At 38.3% G+C, this 12,992-nt stretch overlaps 1 protein-coding gene across 6 annotated transcripts in view; it reads right to left on the minus strand.

Moving 5' to 3' along the window:
* Znf81 (zinc finger protein 81) overlaps nucleotides 1-12,992 on the minus strand; it is a 115,080-nt gene that overhangs the window by 11,594 nt on the left and 90,494 nt on the right. The window lies entirely within an intron of this gene.

A 12,992-nucleotide genomic window follows, 5' to 3' on the forward strand; every position in this document is an offset into this window, starting at 1 on the left:
GCAGAAGATTAAAGGATACACACAATCTTATCCAAATTAAACCCATGGGAATATGATGATGATACCATGAAATACATATATAGCAATTATTATATACCAACTTCTTATGTGACACAATATTCCAGGTCCTATTCTAATACATACATACAAATACATTTAATCCTTTAAAACACTCTATAAGGTATTGACCATTATCATTCACCTTTTATAGATAATAGAAATGAAGCACATAATGGTCATATAATTTGCAGTAAAACACTGCTCTTAAATATTGGAGATTCAAGTTCAATCTAAGCAGTCTAACCCTATTTTGGTAGGAAGCTTGGCTATCAAATAGGATGGACAGAAGATTTATAAGACAAGGACTTTAAGGGAAAATATCTGTGGAGAGACTATGCAGAGAGAAGGTGAATCAGAGTCTTAGTCTTCATTAGCTTGCAATTATAAATCCTCACTAGTCTCAATACTATATCTTGCTATTATCAGCAAAAAACACAAATTAATATGATAGAAAAGAACTTACTGATGTCCACAGGAAAAATATTGTGTTCATTACCATTATAATCAATACAAACAAAATGATTATCTACACTCCCATTTTCTATGCAGGTGAAACTGTTTTCTTGGACTTATGTTATATATATATATATTGTGTGTGTGTGTGTGTGTGTGTATTTGTAGAGAGATTAGGCTATCTGTGATAAAGACTGAAAGTTGCCCAGTAGAGTGTTTCCTCATCTTTGGCAATAACAGAATAGTAGTCAAGAAAATGGCTGCCCAGTCACTTAACATTTCTCAGCCTCCCTTGAAAATTGGTATGGCTATGTGACAGTGCTCTCATGAATGGAATGTGGGAGAAATGATGGGTGCCAATTGCAAACTAGAGCATTGAGATGGTAGGCAAATTTTCTCCACATCTGCTTCTACCTTCTTGCTTGCTAAAACCTGGATACCTCAGCAACACAGATTCAAACACACAGATTTCAAAAACATAAACAAGAAGAAGAAAAGATAGGAAAAGGTAGATTAATGTACTACAAGGAGCCTGGATTCCTGAATAAATATGAGCAATGAGATTTCCTATAAGTGTGAAATAAATTATTTATTTTTATGTTCTTATCGGCACCCCCTCAATCTATTGTGAGTCAGCATCCACATATCAAAGAGAACATTTGGTGTTTGGTTTTTTGGGGATTGGATTATTTCACTTAGCTCTCATGAGTTTTGATGTGTCATATTTTCATTCTGCTCAAAACATTTTCTTATTCATTTGTAATTTCTTCTTTGACTTACACACTATTGAGATAGCTGTTTCTTACTTTCTAAACATTCATAGACTTTCTACTTGTCTTTCTGTTCATATTTTTAATTCAACAGTACTTGAAGAACACAGTAGTATGTAATTTCAATCCTTTGAAATTTGTTATAACTAGCTTTATGTCTCCAAATAGTCTATTTTGGTGAGTATGCCATGTACCTTTGAAAATAAATGTGTATTCTATAGTTGTTGGATATAGTAACCAACATAATATGATAGGGATTTTCATGTTCAGATCTTCAACCTCTTTGCAGATTATTTTTTATTTTAAGACAGGGTCTTTCTAAGTTGCTGAGGTCTTCACTAAGTTGCTGAGGCTGGCCTTTAATTTGTGATCCTCCTGCCTTAGCTTCCCAACTCACTGGGATTACAGATGTACATCACAGTGCCTGGCCAGATTCTTTTGTCTACTTGTTCCAACAGTTATAGAAATAGAAACGCTAAAATCTCTAAAAGTGATTGTGCAATTTTCTAGTTGATAGTACTATCAATGTTTGCTCTATATATTTAGAGATTATATTATTAAGTGCATAAAAATTAGGTTTCTAATATATGACTGTAAAAATTTATCAACTGTAGAGAAAGAGGAAGCATCACTAAAGATATAACTGATATTAAAATTAGAATAAAAGTGTATTCTGAAAAAAGTTAATGCCCTAAATTTACAACTTAGTTGAAATGCATAAATTCTTTGGAAGAGTAACTTGTTAAAACAAAAAAGAAGTAGAAAATCTGAGTATCCCTATAAAAAAGAAACTGAATTAAAAATTAATGATAGCCCCACAAAGAAATTTTCAAATAATCCAGATGAGTCCATTGGTGAATTCTATCACATATTTAAGGAAAAATATAAGATTTAAGGCATTCTCACATAAAATCACAACAAGAGGAGTAAACAATGAAAAAATCTACCAAGTATAGCAATTTCAAACAAAATCTTTCAGAAAACAGAGCAAGCATGAAATGTACCAACTTATCTTATGAAACTACCATTAACAATATCAAAATCAAAGATATTATAAGGGAAATTTCCCCCAAATCTAAACACCAATGTCTCATAAACATGGAGATTAAGATCTTTACCAAATACTGCTAATTCAATAAAGGCATACATAAAGATGATAATATGCCAAAATCAAGTAATTTTCATTCCAGGAATACACAGTTAGTTTAACACCTGAAAAAAATCAATGAGATTTACCACATTAGTGGAAATAAAAGTTCACCTCAACATATGTAGAAGTAGCATTTGGAAATTTAACATCCATTCATGTTAAAGATTTTCTTTGAACTAGAAGTAGATAGAAATTGTCACAAATTAATAAAGGCCATCTAAGAAAAACCACAGATATACTTAATGGTGAAAGACTAAAAGTTATTGCCTTTAGACTGGAAATAAAATAAAAATAAAGGGCTTATATATTAATAAGATAATGATAGGAAGACAAGATAATGTACATAGAAAATTTTGGTTATTTGCCAAAAGACCTACTAGAATTAATAAGCAAATTTAGTAAAGTCTCAGAATACAATGTACAAGAATCAGTCATAAGATTCTAGTATGGAGAAGTAAGTTCCTTAAGAAAGATACCTCTGTGTTCATTAAACATATTTTCTATAAAAACAAAACCAACCAACAAACAAATATCAAAAGCAAGAAGACTTTGGGGGGGGGGGTCCAAAGATACATGAAGTTATCAGCACAGAGTTCCCTCTTCTTCTGGTTTATGTTCAAAGTAGCTGCACTTTTAGCAGCAATGTGAACCAGTTCAAATTCCCATAAAATCTTGTCATCCTGTTGCCAGAGGAACCAGGGGAGGAAGGCTGGGGTGCCCAGGGCCACTACAGATTAAGAGGGCAACCTCAAAAGAAAGAACAAAAAGAAAATGAATGCCAAATTCTCTGTGTACACTTTGCATGTGTCTCTGGCTGACCACTCCAATCTGCATGGTGGGGCAAACTAAAAGCTGCTGAACTAAAAGCTGAGTTGCTACCCACATTCCATGAGACAACATTTCCAGGTTGAGTGTAGCCTAGTTAATTGTCTGTTATGATAAGAACATTAACACTGGGTTCAGGTTGTAGTTCAGTGGCAGAATGCTTGCCTAGCACATGTGAGGCACTGGGCTCAATCCTCAGCACCATATAAAAGTAAATAAATAAGCTAGGCACAGTGGCGCATGCCTGTAATCCCAGCAACTCGGGGGGCTCAGGCAGGAGGATCATGGGTTCAAACACAGCCTCAGCAACTTAGCAAGAGCCTAAGCAACTCAGTAAGACCCTGTCTCTGATAAAATATAAATGAGGGGGCTGGGAATGTGGCTTGGTGGGTAAGCGCCCCTGAGTTCAATCCCTGGCACAAAAATAAATAAACAAACAAACAAATATTTCTTCTTCTGTGGGGGAAAAAAAATCTCCTCAGAATAATATAAAAGAATAAAGCTTTACTTTATTATAAAATAACATTGATAATATTTAGGACACAATCCCAAACTACTACATCCATATACAATAGGTGAGAAAAATATTCTTTTGATAACTTCCCAGTGTCTTCAGTAGTTTGTTTTAAAATATTTTCTATAGTTAACAGTTATTATCAGTTAGATGGGTTGGTCCAATAAAAAACAATTCAGTAATACTAGAACTTGAATTGTTGTATATGGTATGAGCCATGGATCAAAGTATTATTTTTTCCATTAATACTGATATCCATTTGTTCCGGCACAATTTACTGAAAAGACTTTCATTTCTCCCTTTGAAATGCATTGGCAGCTTTGTCAAAAATCAGTTGTATATGTTTGGGTCTAATTTTAGACTTTCTTCCGATCTCTTTACATATCTGTCTATCCTTATACCAATACCATATGGCCTGGATTATTGTTGCTTTACAGTAAATCTTTTTCTTTTTAAGTAAATCTTAACATTAGATATTGTCTATCTTCCATACTTTTTCTTCATTCTCAAGGCTCTGTTGGGTATTCTAGATCTTTTGCATATCCATATAAATTTTTAAATCTTCTTGCCATTTTTTACCCCAAAATTACACATAGCTGCTTGAACAAGTAGAAGACAAATCAGTAAGTGTTGGGTTAAATACTAATCTGTGCCTAGGAAAGCTCGCAACCTAGCCTATCTATTCCCCCTGCTTGTAGGCACAGTGTGGCCCTCCACTGTATCCCAGCCCACTGCCACTGAGGAGTAAGAAATACAATGTCCAAAACTTCTCTCTTGAGTTCTCCAAGTTCTTCCTTCGGAATTGGTAAACAGTACTAGGGAATTTCCAGCCCCGGGGTGGAACAATTGGCATAGTTGGCAGGACCCCAAAGGGGAACATGTTGAGTTGACTCTGGAATTGGGAAAGGGCAGACAGTCTGCGGGGCATATCCTGGGCTGGCCACCTGGATTTAGGTGGCTTCCTATTAGAGGGGTCTGGACCACTGGGTGGGTATGGAGATACTCTGAAAATGAAAAGAAGGGTGCTGAAAATGTTGGAAGCAGCATCCAAAGTAGTTGTAGGAAAGTGAAAGGAAATAAATAATGCCACTGTAGTGGTGGCAAGGCTCCTATCGGGTGCATTAAAGTTAGCCCCAGAACAGGAGCTAGCCACTCAGGCTCAGCTCTGCAGAGTACAAGAATAGTTAAAACTAGAAAAAGTAGCTAGGTTAGGACAGGTTGACAGCAAGAATGTGCTAGAGTGGCACTTAGAACTTGCAGATGAGTGTCTGTAGATCATGCTATTATGCTAAACTGAACAGGCATCATGGGCCCAGACCCCATAATAGGGCATTGGTGACTAGTAAAACTGGGACACCCATATGTGGAATCCACTCAGGAAGTCCACTAGTTCCAGTAACTCAGAAGTTGAGGTGGAAGATGAAGATATAATGGAAGCTAAACTGGTAATGGTCCAAAAGTTAAAGACCCAGCAGAAACATCCTGAAGTGGTGGACCCAGATCTGCTCCTCGCCACAGAGAGATATTTACATACCACCATAGACTGTATAACCCATGAAGCCAATGGAACTGGGGTCCAAGTTCAGGCAGAAAATAAAAGAAAGTGTACCTGCATGACTGCTCCACTTGTGGGACACTGGAACAGATGGGATAATGTTGAATGGTATAGAACTTTATGAAATGCCTTTGGTAACTGTCCCCCATGCTTTATATTAGTGGTTTCACACCACTGATGCTGATGAAGGTGTGGGGTCGTTACTAGCTTGGCTGCTTCTTGCCATTCCCAATACAAGACCAAATACAAAAGGCATTCCTATGCCCAGAGGTACCTGGCTCTTTATGGAAAGCACTATAGAGCTATTTGTCAGAACTGAGAATGAAACATGCTATTTCTGTGCAGCCTTTCCCAGGACAAGATAGTATGACCTTTACTGCTGGGATGAGGGATGCTATTCTATACACATTTATGGTGCCCTGGTATCAATATTATATCCCTGTTAGTAGTGCAGCCACTCCAGCAAGCCACACAACTGCTTATGGCAGAAAACAGTAGTCTGTAAAACCCAGCCCAAACCGGAAAGACCTTTCTGAGTCTCCAATAGACAGATGTGAGTGGACCTAACAGCAGCAGGTGTAGATGAATGACTAATGACACCCTGGTACAGTTATGGATATAATTGCTGAAGGATAAGAGGTTTCAGCTATTACCTCTCAATAAGGAAGCAAAAGGGTAGGTGATCAGAAAGGTGGAATGGATTCCTACTCCAAAAAGAGAGAACACCTCTCCTGTTAGGAGATGTAATGAAAGGAGAGCCCACTCATCTACTGAAGGGCATCTGGGTTGGTTTCACAATTTAGCTATTGTGAATTGTGCTGCTTTAAACATTGATGTGGCTGTGGCCCCATAGTATGCTGTTTTTAAGTCCTTTGGGTACAAGCTGAGGAGTGGGATAACTGGGTCAAGTGGTGGTTCCATTCCCAATTTTCCAAGAAATCTCCATACTGCTTTCCATATTGGCTGCACCAATTTGTATATGTTTTTTTAAAAATTATAGATAGACACAATACCTTTATTTTATTTATTTATTTTTATGTGGTGCTGAAGATGGAACCCACTGCCTCACATGTGCCAGGCAACCCCTCTACCACTGAGCTACAACCCCAGCTTCTATAAAGCCAATATTAAGAGGACATGCTAATGCAATTCACAATAGCCAAGTTATGGAACCAGCCAAGATGCCCATCAACAGACAAATGGATAAAGAAAATGTGATTTTATGTATGTATGTATGTATGTATGTATATATGTGTATTTATATTATGTGATTTTATGTGTGTGTACATATATGTATACACACATATACATACATACATACACATAACCAATGGAGTTTAACTTAGCCATAAAGAAGAATGAAATTATGACATTTGCTAATAAATGGACGGAATGGGAGAACATCATGCTCAGTTACATAAGCCATATCCAGGTAGTCACAGGTCGAATGTTTTCTCTCATATGTAGAAACTAGACCAAAATAAGGAGGGAAGGGTGATCCTATAAAAACAGAATAAAGATCAGTAGAGCAGAGGAAGAGGGTTATGGGAGAGGAAGGAGGGACAGGAAAAGGGAGCAATAGAAGAATGAAACTGACCAAACTATCCTATGTACATGTATGAATAAACCACAGTGAATTTCAACTTTGTGTATATCTATAATGCATTAATTTAAAAAAAAACTATAAATAAAAGAGAGCACATAAAATACCTCCTTGTTGTTTCGCCTGCACCCCCCAAATTGTTGCCACCAAACAATATCAGCTCCCTGGAGGCCATCAAGAGATAAGTGAAACCATGTATGAATTAGCTAAATTAATATAATTTGCCCCAAACACAATCCTTTTACCTCCCCTGTATGGCCTGTAAAAAAGCAGGATGGAATGTGACATAAGACTATGGGTTACGGAATTAAATAAGGTGGTGCCTCCAATTTATGCAACCCTTTGCAATATAGCCACCATTTTACAAGAGCTCAGTACCCAGCTGGGAACATATCATTGTGTATTAGATCTTGCTAATGCATCCTTTATCATAGACAAAGCCTCTGAAGTCAAGACCCTTTTACTTTCAGTAGGTAAGCTGATAGTGGACAACGGACGTTTAGGTCATTACTTCAAGGGTATCTCCATAGCCCCCTCCATATGAGGACAGTGGTGTAAGACTTAGAAACCTGGTCTATACCTCCACAGACAATAATGTTTCATTGTGTTGATGGCATTCTTCTCTCTTCTGAATCTTTTTCAGCATCCACTGAGGTGGCATGCATGCTTCTGACTCATTTGCAAGGGAGAGGATGGGCCATAAACCCTGACAAAGTACAGAGCCCTGGCTTATCAGTGAAATTTTTGGGTTGGGTAAAACAATGGTTAGACCTCAAGCTGTAATAGATAAAGTCCAGGCATTTCCACTTCCCAACACAGTAAAGCAAATACAAGAATTTGTGGGGCTATTGGATTATTGGAAGGCTTTCATCCCTCACCTGGCTCAGTTATTATGACCCCTGTATTATTTGTATAATAGACAGTGTGGGACTGGACTGACACTCATACTGAGGGCTTTAAAGAGGCCAACGAACAGTAAAACAGGCACAGCCATTATGATACTAAACATATCAAAACCTGTTGAATTTACTGTCCATGTCATTCTGGATGACTGGATGGTGCTTATGACAGTGGATTCAGAGACATAAGACTCCCAATGAATTTTTAAAAATTTGTTATCAATGGACCTTTATCTAATTTATTTATATGCAGTGCTGAGAACCGAACCCAGTGCCTCACACATACTAGGCAAGTGCTCTGCCACTGAGCCACAACCCCAGCCCTCCCATTGAATTTTGATCACAAGTATGGAAGGGGCAGAAGAACGTTACAGCTGTTGGAAAGACAACTGTGTGCCACGTGTGCTGCCCTTCTTGCTATGGGGCCCATCAGCAGAGAAGTGCCAGTCAAGGCTGCACAACCAGCACAGATCAGAAGGCTAGAGGGAGCCCCAACAGAAGAACCCACCACTTGGTTGCATCGTAGAATAAAGCACGCAGGTCAGAAGACGATGTGGGCAGCTGCGACACACTGGTACTTCCCACAGGGAGGTCTGATGTTGCTGCTCCATGCCAGGACTGTCTTGCCCACTCTCAGTGCTACCCACAATGATGGATGCCACCAAGGGGCATATCAAGCAAGGTGACTGACGTCCCTCATCAGTGATGGCAGATAGAATACTTTTTTTTCTCTCCCATTATCAGTAGGGACCAAATACACATTGATTTGGGTGGACAGAGTTACAGACTTGATGAAAACCTTCTCCAGCAAGAGCCAATCAGAAGGCAAGTCTTAAGGGACTTAAGCGAGGCACTAGGCAACTCAGCTGAGTGCCACGTATGGCACACCACAGGTAACTGAGAATGGCCAAGGAACTCATCTCACAGACCATGACATCAACAGTGGGCTCTACACCAGGACATGGACTTCCTGCCTGTCATACAGTCCAACAGGAGCTGGATAAACTGAAAGAATGTGCGGCTGCTGACAGGAGCCTTCAGGCCTGAGAGTAGCTCTATGCAGGGGAGGGCTGCTCACCTGCCTGAGGCACTGAGGACACTCAATGAGAAACCTAGACACCAGCCACTGCAGCTGTTTCTTTTCTTTTTTTAATATTTGTTTTTTAGTTTTAGTTGAACACAAAACCTTATTTTGTTTATTTATTTTTATGTGATGCTGAGAATCAAACCCAGGGCCTCACACATGCTAGGCAAGTGCACTACCGCTGAGCCATAACCCCTGCCCAGCTGTGTCTATTCTATGTTTTCAGACCCATGGCTGCCAGCCTTAGGGTTACAGATAAAGACACTTCCACTGAGCATTTTCTTAAACTGGCCCATGGCACTAACTGCTGCCAGCTCCTTAAGACTTCACATTGGAAGCCAGGCGTGGTGGCCACTCCTGTAATGCCAGCTGCTCAGGAGGCTGAGGCAGGAGGATCATGAGTTCAAAGCCAGCCTTAGCAAAAGCAAGGCACTAAGCAACTCAGTGAGATCCTGTCTCTAAGTAAAACACAAAATAAGGCTGGAGATGTGGCTTAGTGGTCGAGTGCCCCTGAGTTCAATCCCCAGTACCAAAAAAAAAAAAAAAAGAATTCCCATTGGAGACAAGGAGCATTAGTTGGCCATGGACTAGTAAGCCACCAGTGGTTTGTCCCACGGACACCTTGACAGGAGGGAGAATGTCTAAATTTACAAGTAAAGCCTACTGTGTTGGGAACCCTTACAAGTACAGATGATGTTACCATGGGGGATCATGACTAAAGGAACACTTTGTATTCCACTTGCTAGGAACACCTTGTTTATGATGGCTATATATTCCAGAGATGTCTTATTCTTTCTATACCCCTGAAGTGCCAACAGACAGATTGGTTTGGTACACCTGCCCAGGCAGGCCTACTGTGCAGGCTACTTTACAAACACAAAACTGCACAGCAGCCTGCATACTGCCTCATGGAGCTGATTCGCCATTATTGGTGCCTATTAAATATCTGTCATATTCTCCATAGGTTAGCAACAGGTAACCTACTTCTGGACTGGGTGATGGAAGTTGCACATCATGCCAACCAGAATGACTGCCGGATCTGCCCAGAACTCCCTGTGCCTGCAACACAAAGACTTCCCTGAGCAGTCCAACCTGCAAATGAGATGGAGTGGACTTGGATAAAACAGAACTGGACTGAAACACAATATCTTTCATGCTTTAACCCAAGTGTCTGAACAAATTAATGTTATCTCAGTTACCTTAGTATGCTTGTTTATAGGTTCTTGCTCTTTGTAATGCTGTTGTAAGATATGGATGCAAAGTGCCTCCAGAGCCCTGTCCTCAGAGTATCACAGAATATATTTGAGGGTTTGACCCTCATGTGAGGGACATGAATGTATTCTAAGCCACTGAAGGAGTGGAATGCTGAGTTGAACATCTATCAGTACCTAGGAAAGCCTGTACTAAAAGAAGGTGTCTAAAGAATGTGATAACAAAGAAAACAGAGAGGGAGAGCTGGCCACTTCCCTTATCTCCAGTCTTTAGAAAAGGATCTAAACAGAGTGGCCCTGGTTGTAAAGAAAACATATTTATAAAACATCTGAAGAAATCCACCTGTGCAGTGGTATGCAACCTATCCTATATATTCCCCCTGCTTGTAGGCACAGTATGGTCCTCCATTTTATCCTGGCCCACTACCACTAAGGAGTATGTAATAATGTCCAAAACTTCTCTGTTGAACCCTCCAAATTCTTCCTTTAGGATTAATAAATTAGTATGCTGGGACATTTTTAGCCCTGGAGTTGAACAGTAAGGAAACAGTAGATTCCACAAAATACAACCAACTTGAATTCTTTTCAGAGATGCAGGAAATATTCCCTTAAAAATACCATATGCTGAAATCCTACACTGTTTTTAGACCACAACAGGATTAAATTAGACACTATAGAGGTAACCAACAAATTCCTTGAAAGATATAACTTACTAGGTCTGGCAAAAGATGAATCAAAGATCAGAAAAGCCCTATGTCTAATAAAGAAATTGGATTTGTTATTAAAATTGTCACATCAAGAAACTTAAGATACAGATGGATTTCCTAATAAATTCTATGAAGCTATAAAAAAGAAATAACAATCTTATACAAACTAATTCTGAAAATAGAGAAGGGAACACTTCTAACTATAACCCCAATTAAAAAACATAACAAAGACATTGCCAAAAAAGAAAACTACAAACTAGTATCACTCATGGAAACATGCAAATATTTTAAACAAAATATCAGTAAATAGAATCACTACATAATAATACATGAAAGTCAAACAGAATTTATCTCAGAAATACTAGGTTCATTCAACATTTAAAAATTCAGAAATAAGCCTCAGCAACTTAGTGAGTCCCTATGCAACCTAGGGAGAGCCTGTCTCAAAATAAGAAATAAAAATCAAGAAGTATTGATTCTTCTTACTTACAGGCATGGTGGTGCATACCTGTAATTCCAGATGCTCAGGAGGCTGAGGCAGGAAGATCCCAAATTCAAAGCCAGCTTCAGCAATTTAGCAAGGCCCTAAGCAACTCAGAGAGACCCTGTCTCTAAGAAAAATATAAAAAGGGCTGGGGGATGTGGCTCAGTGGTTAATCATCCCTGGGTTCAATTTCCAGTATTCCCTCCAAAATCATGAAAAAAATTCACCATATCAACAGAACAAAAGAAAAACTTCTAGAATCAATCTAATACATAAAGAAAGCACTTGACAAAATTCAACATTTAACCATGATAAAAATAAAACAAAAAACACTTCAACAAGCTAGAATTAGAAAGGTTCTTACATAACCTATAAACGGCAGCAACAACAGCAAAAAAAAAAAATAAAAATCCTACAGTTCATACCAGACTTAAGAAGACCTAATTTTTATCCCTAATATGTAAAATACAGCAAGTATGCCCATACTCATGACTCCTATTCAACACTGAACTGAAGGTCAATAAAATAAGGAAAGGAAAACAAATTAAAAACATGAGATTTAAAAAGAAGTAAAAGTATCCCTATTTTTAAGTGATAATGATCAAGAGGAAAATCCCTGAAGTACCTATGAAAAATTCAAAGGTAGATATAGAAATGTAAAAAGTCAATGTACAAAGTGAATGTACAAAAATCAATCACTAGAAATTTTTACTAGCAATAGATAATTTGAAAACTAAAAAAAAATTAATTTAGTGTGGTGGTGGCACACCTATAATCCTACTGACTTGGGAGGCTGAAGCAGGAGAATCACGAGCTTAAGGCCAGCCTCCATAATTTGGTGAGAGTCTGTCTCAAATTAAAAAAATCAAAAGGACTGGGGACATAGCTCAATGACAGAGCACCCTTGGGTTCAATCCTCAGTACCAAAACAAAACAAAATTTTGGCTAGGGATGTATGTAGCTCAGTATAGAATTCATAATTCCATTTATAATAGTATCAAAACTATCAAAACCTTAGGGATAAATTTAATAAAGAATACATAAGATCTCGAACATTACTGAAAGAAATTAAAGGTCTAAGCAATTGCTGAAAATATGCCATGTTCATAGCTTAGAAATCTCAATATTATTAAGATGTCAGTTCTATACTTGATCCACAGAGTAGAGTCAACTCCAAACAAAATCCCAGTAGGCTTTTTGTAAAAAAGTACAATCTGATTATAAAATTCATATTGAAATAAAAATGACCAAAACAAGCCAAGGCAATAAAAAAGAAAAGTTGTAGAACTTGTATCAACTGATTTGAAGACTTAGTATAAAACCTATAATAATAAAAATGTATGGGTTTGTCTAAAGGACCACATGTTAGCTATATTTCTTAATTTCCTATATTCTTGATGTGCTGGCATCTGGGGCTTAAGGTGATCCAGAAGAAACTTCCCCTTCCAGAGCTGGCTAATTCCTCAAGAAAGGAAAAGATTCAAATCATGAATATACCCTTCTCATACTTACAAATGCAAATCAACCAATCCATAGTCCATGCCCATGACTACCTCCTTCACTGGGCTCTCACAGGGTGAGTGATATGCTATATCCTTTACCTAATCACCCCAGAGACAGGTACCAGGCAAGTAGGAACAATCCCTATACACTGGAGCCCACTGAAATTATTCAAAC

Source organism: Marmota monax, unplaced genomic scaffold (genome assembly GCF_021218885.2).
Source record: "Marmota monax isolate L192 unplaced genomic scaffold, Marmota_monax_Labrador192_F-V1.1 WCK01_AAM20220418_F8-fsc00170, whole genome shotgun sequence".
In the NCBI taxonomy this organism is placed as follows: Eukaryota; Metazoa; Chordata; class Mammalia; order Rodentia; family Sciuridae; genus Marmota; species Marmota monax.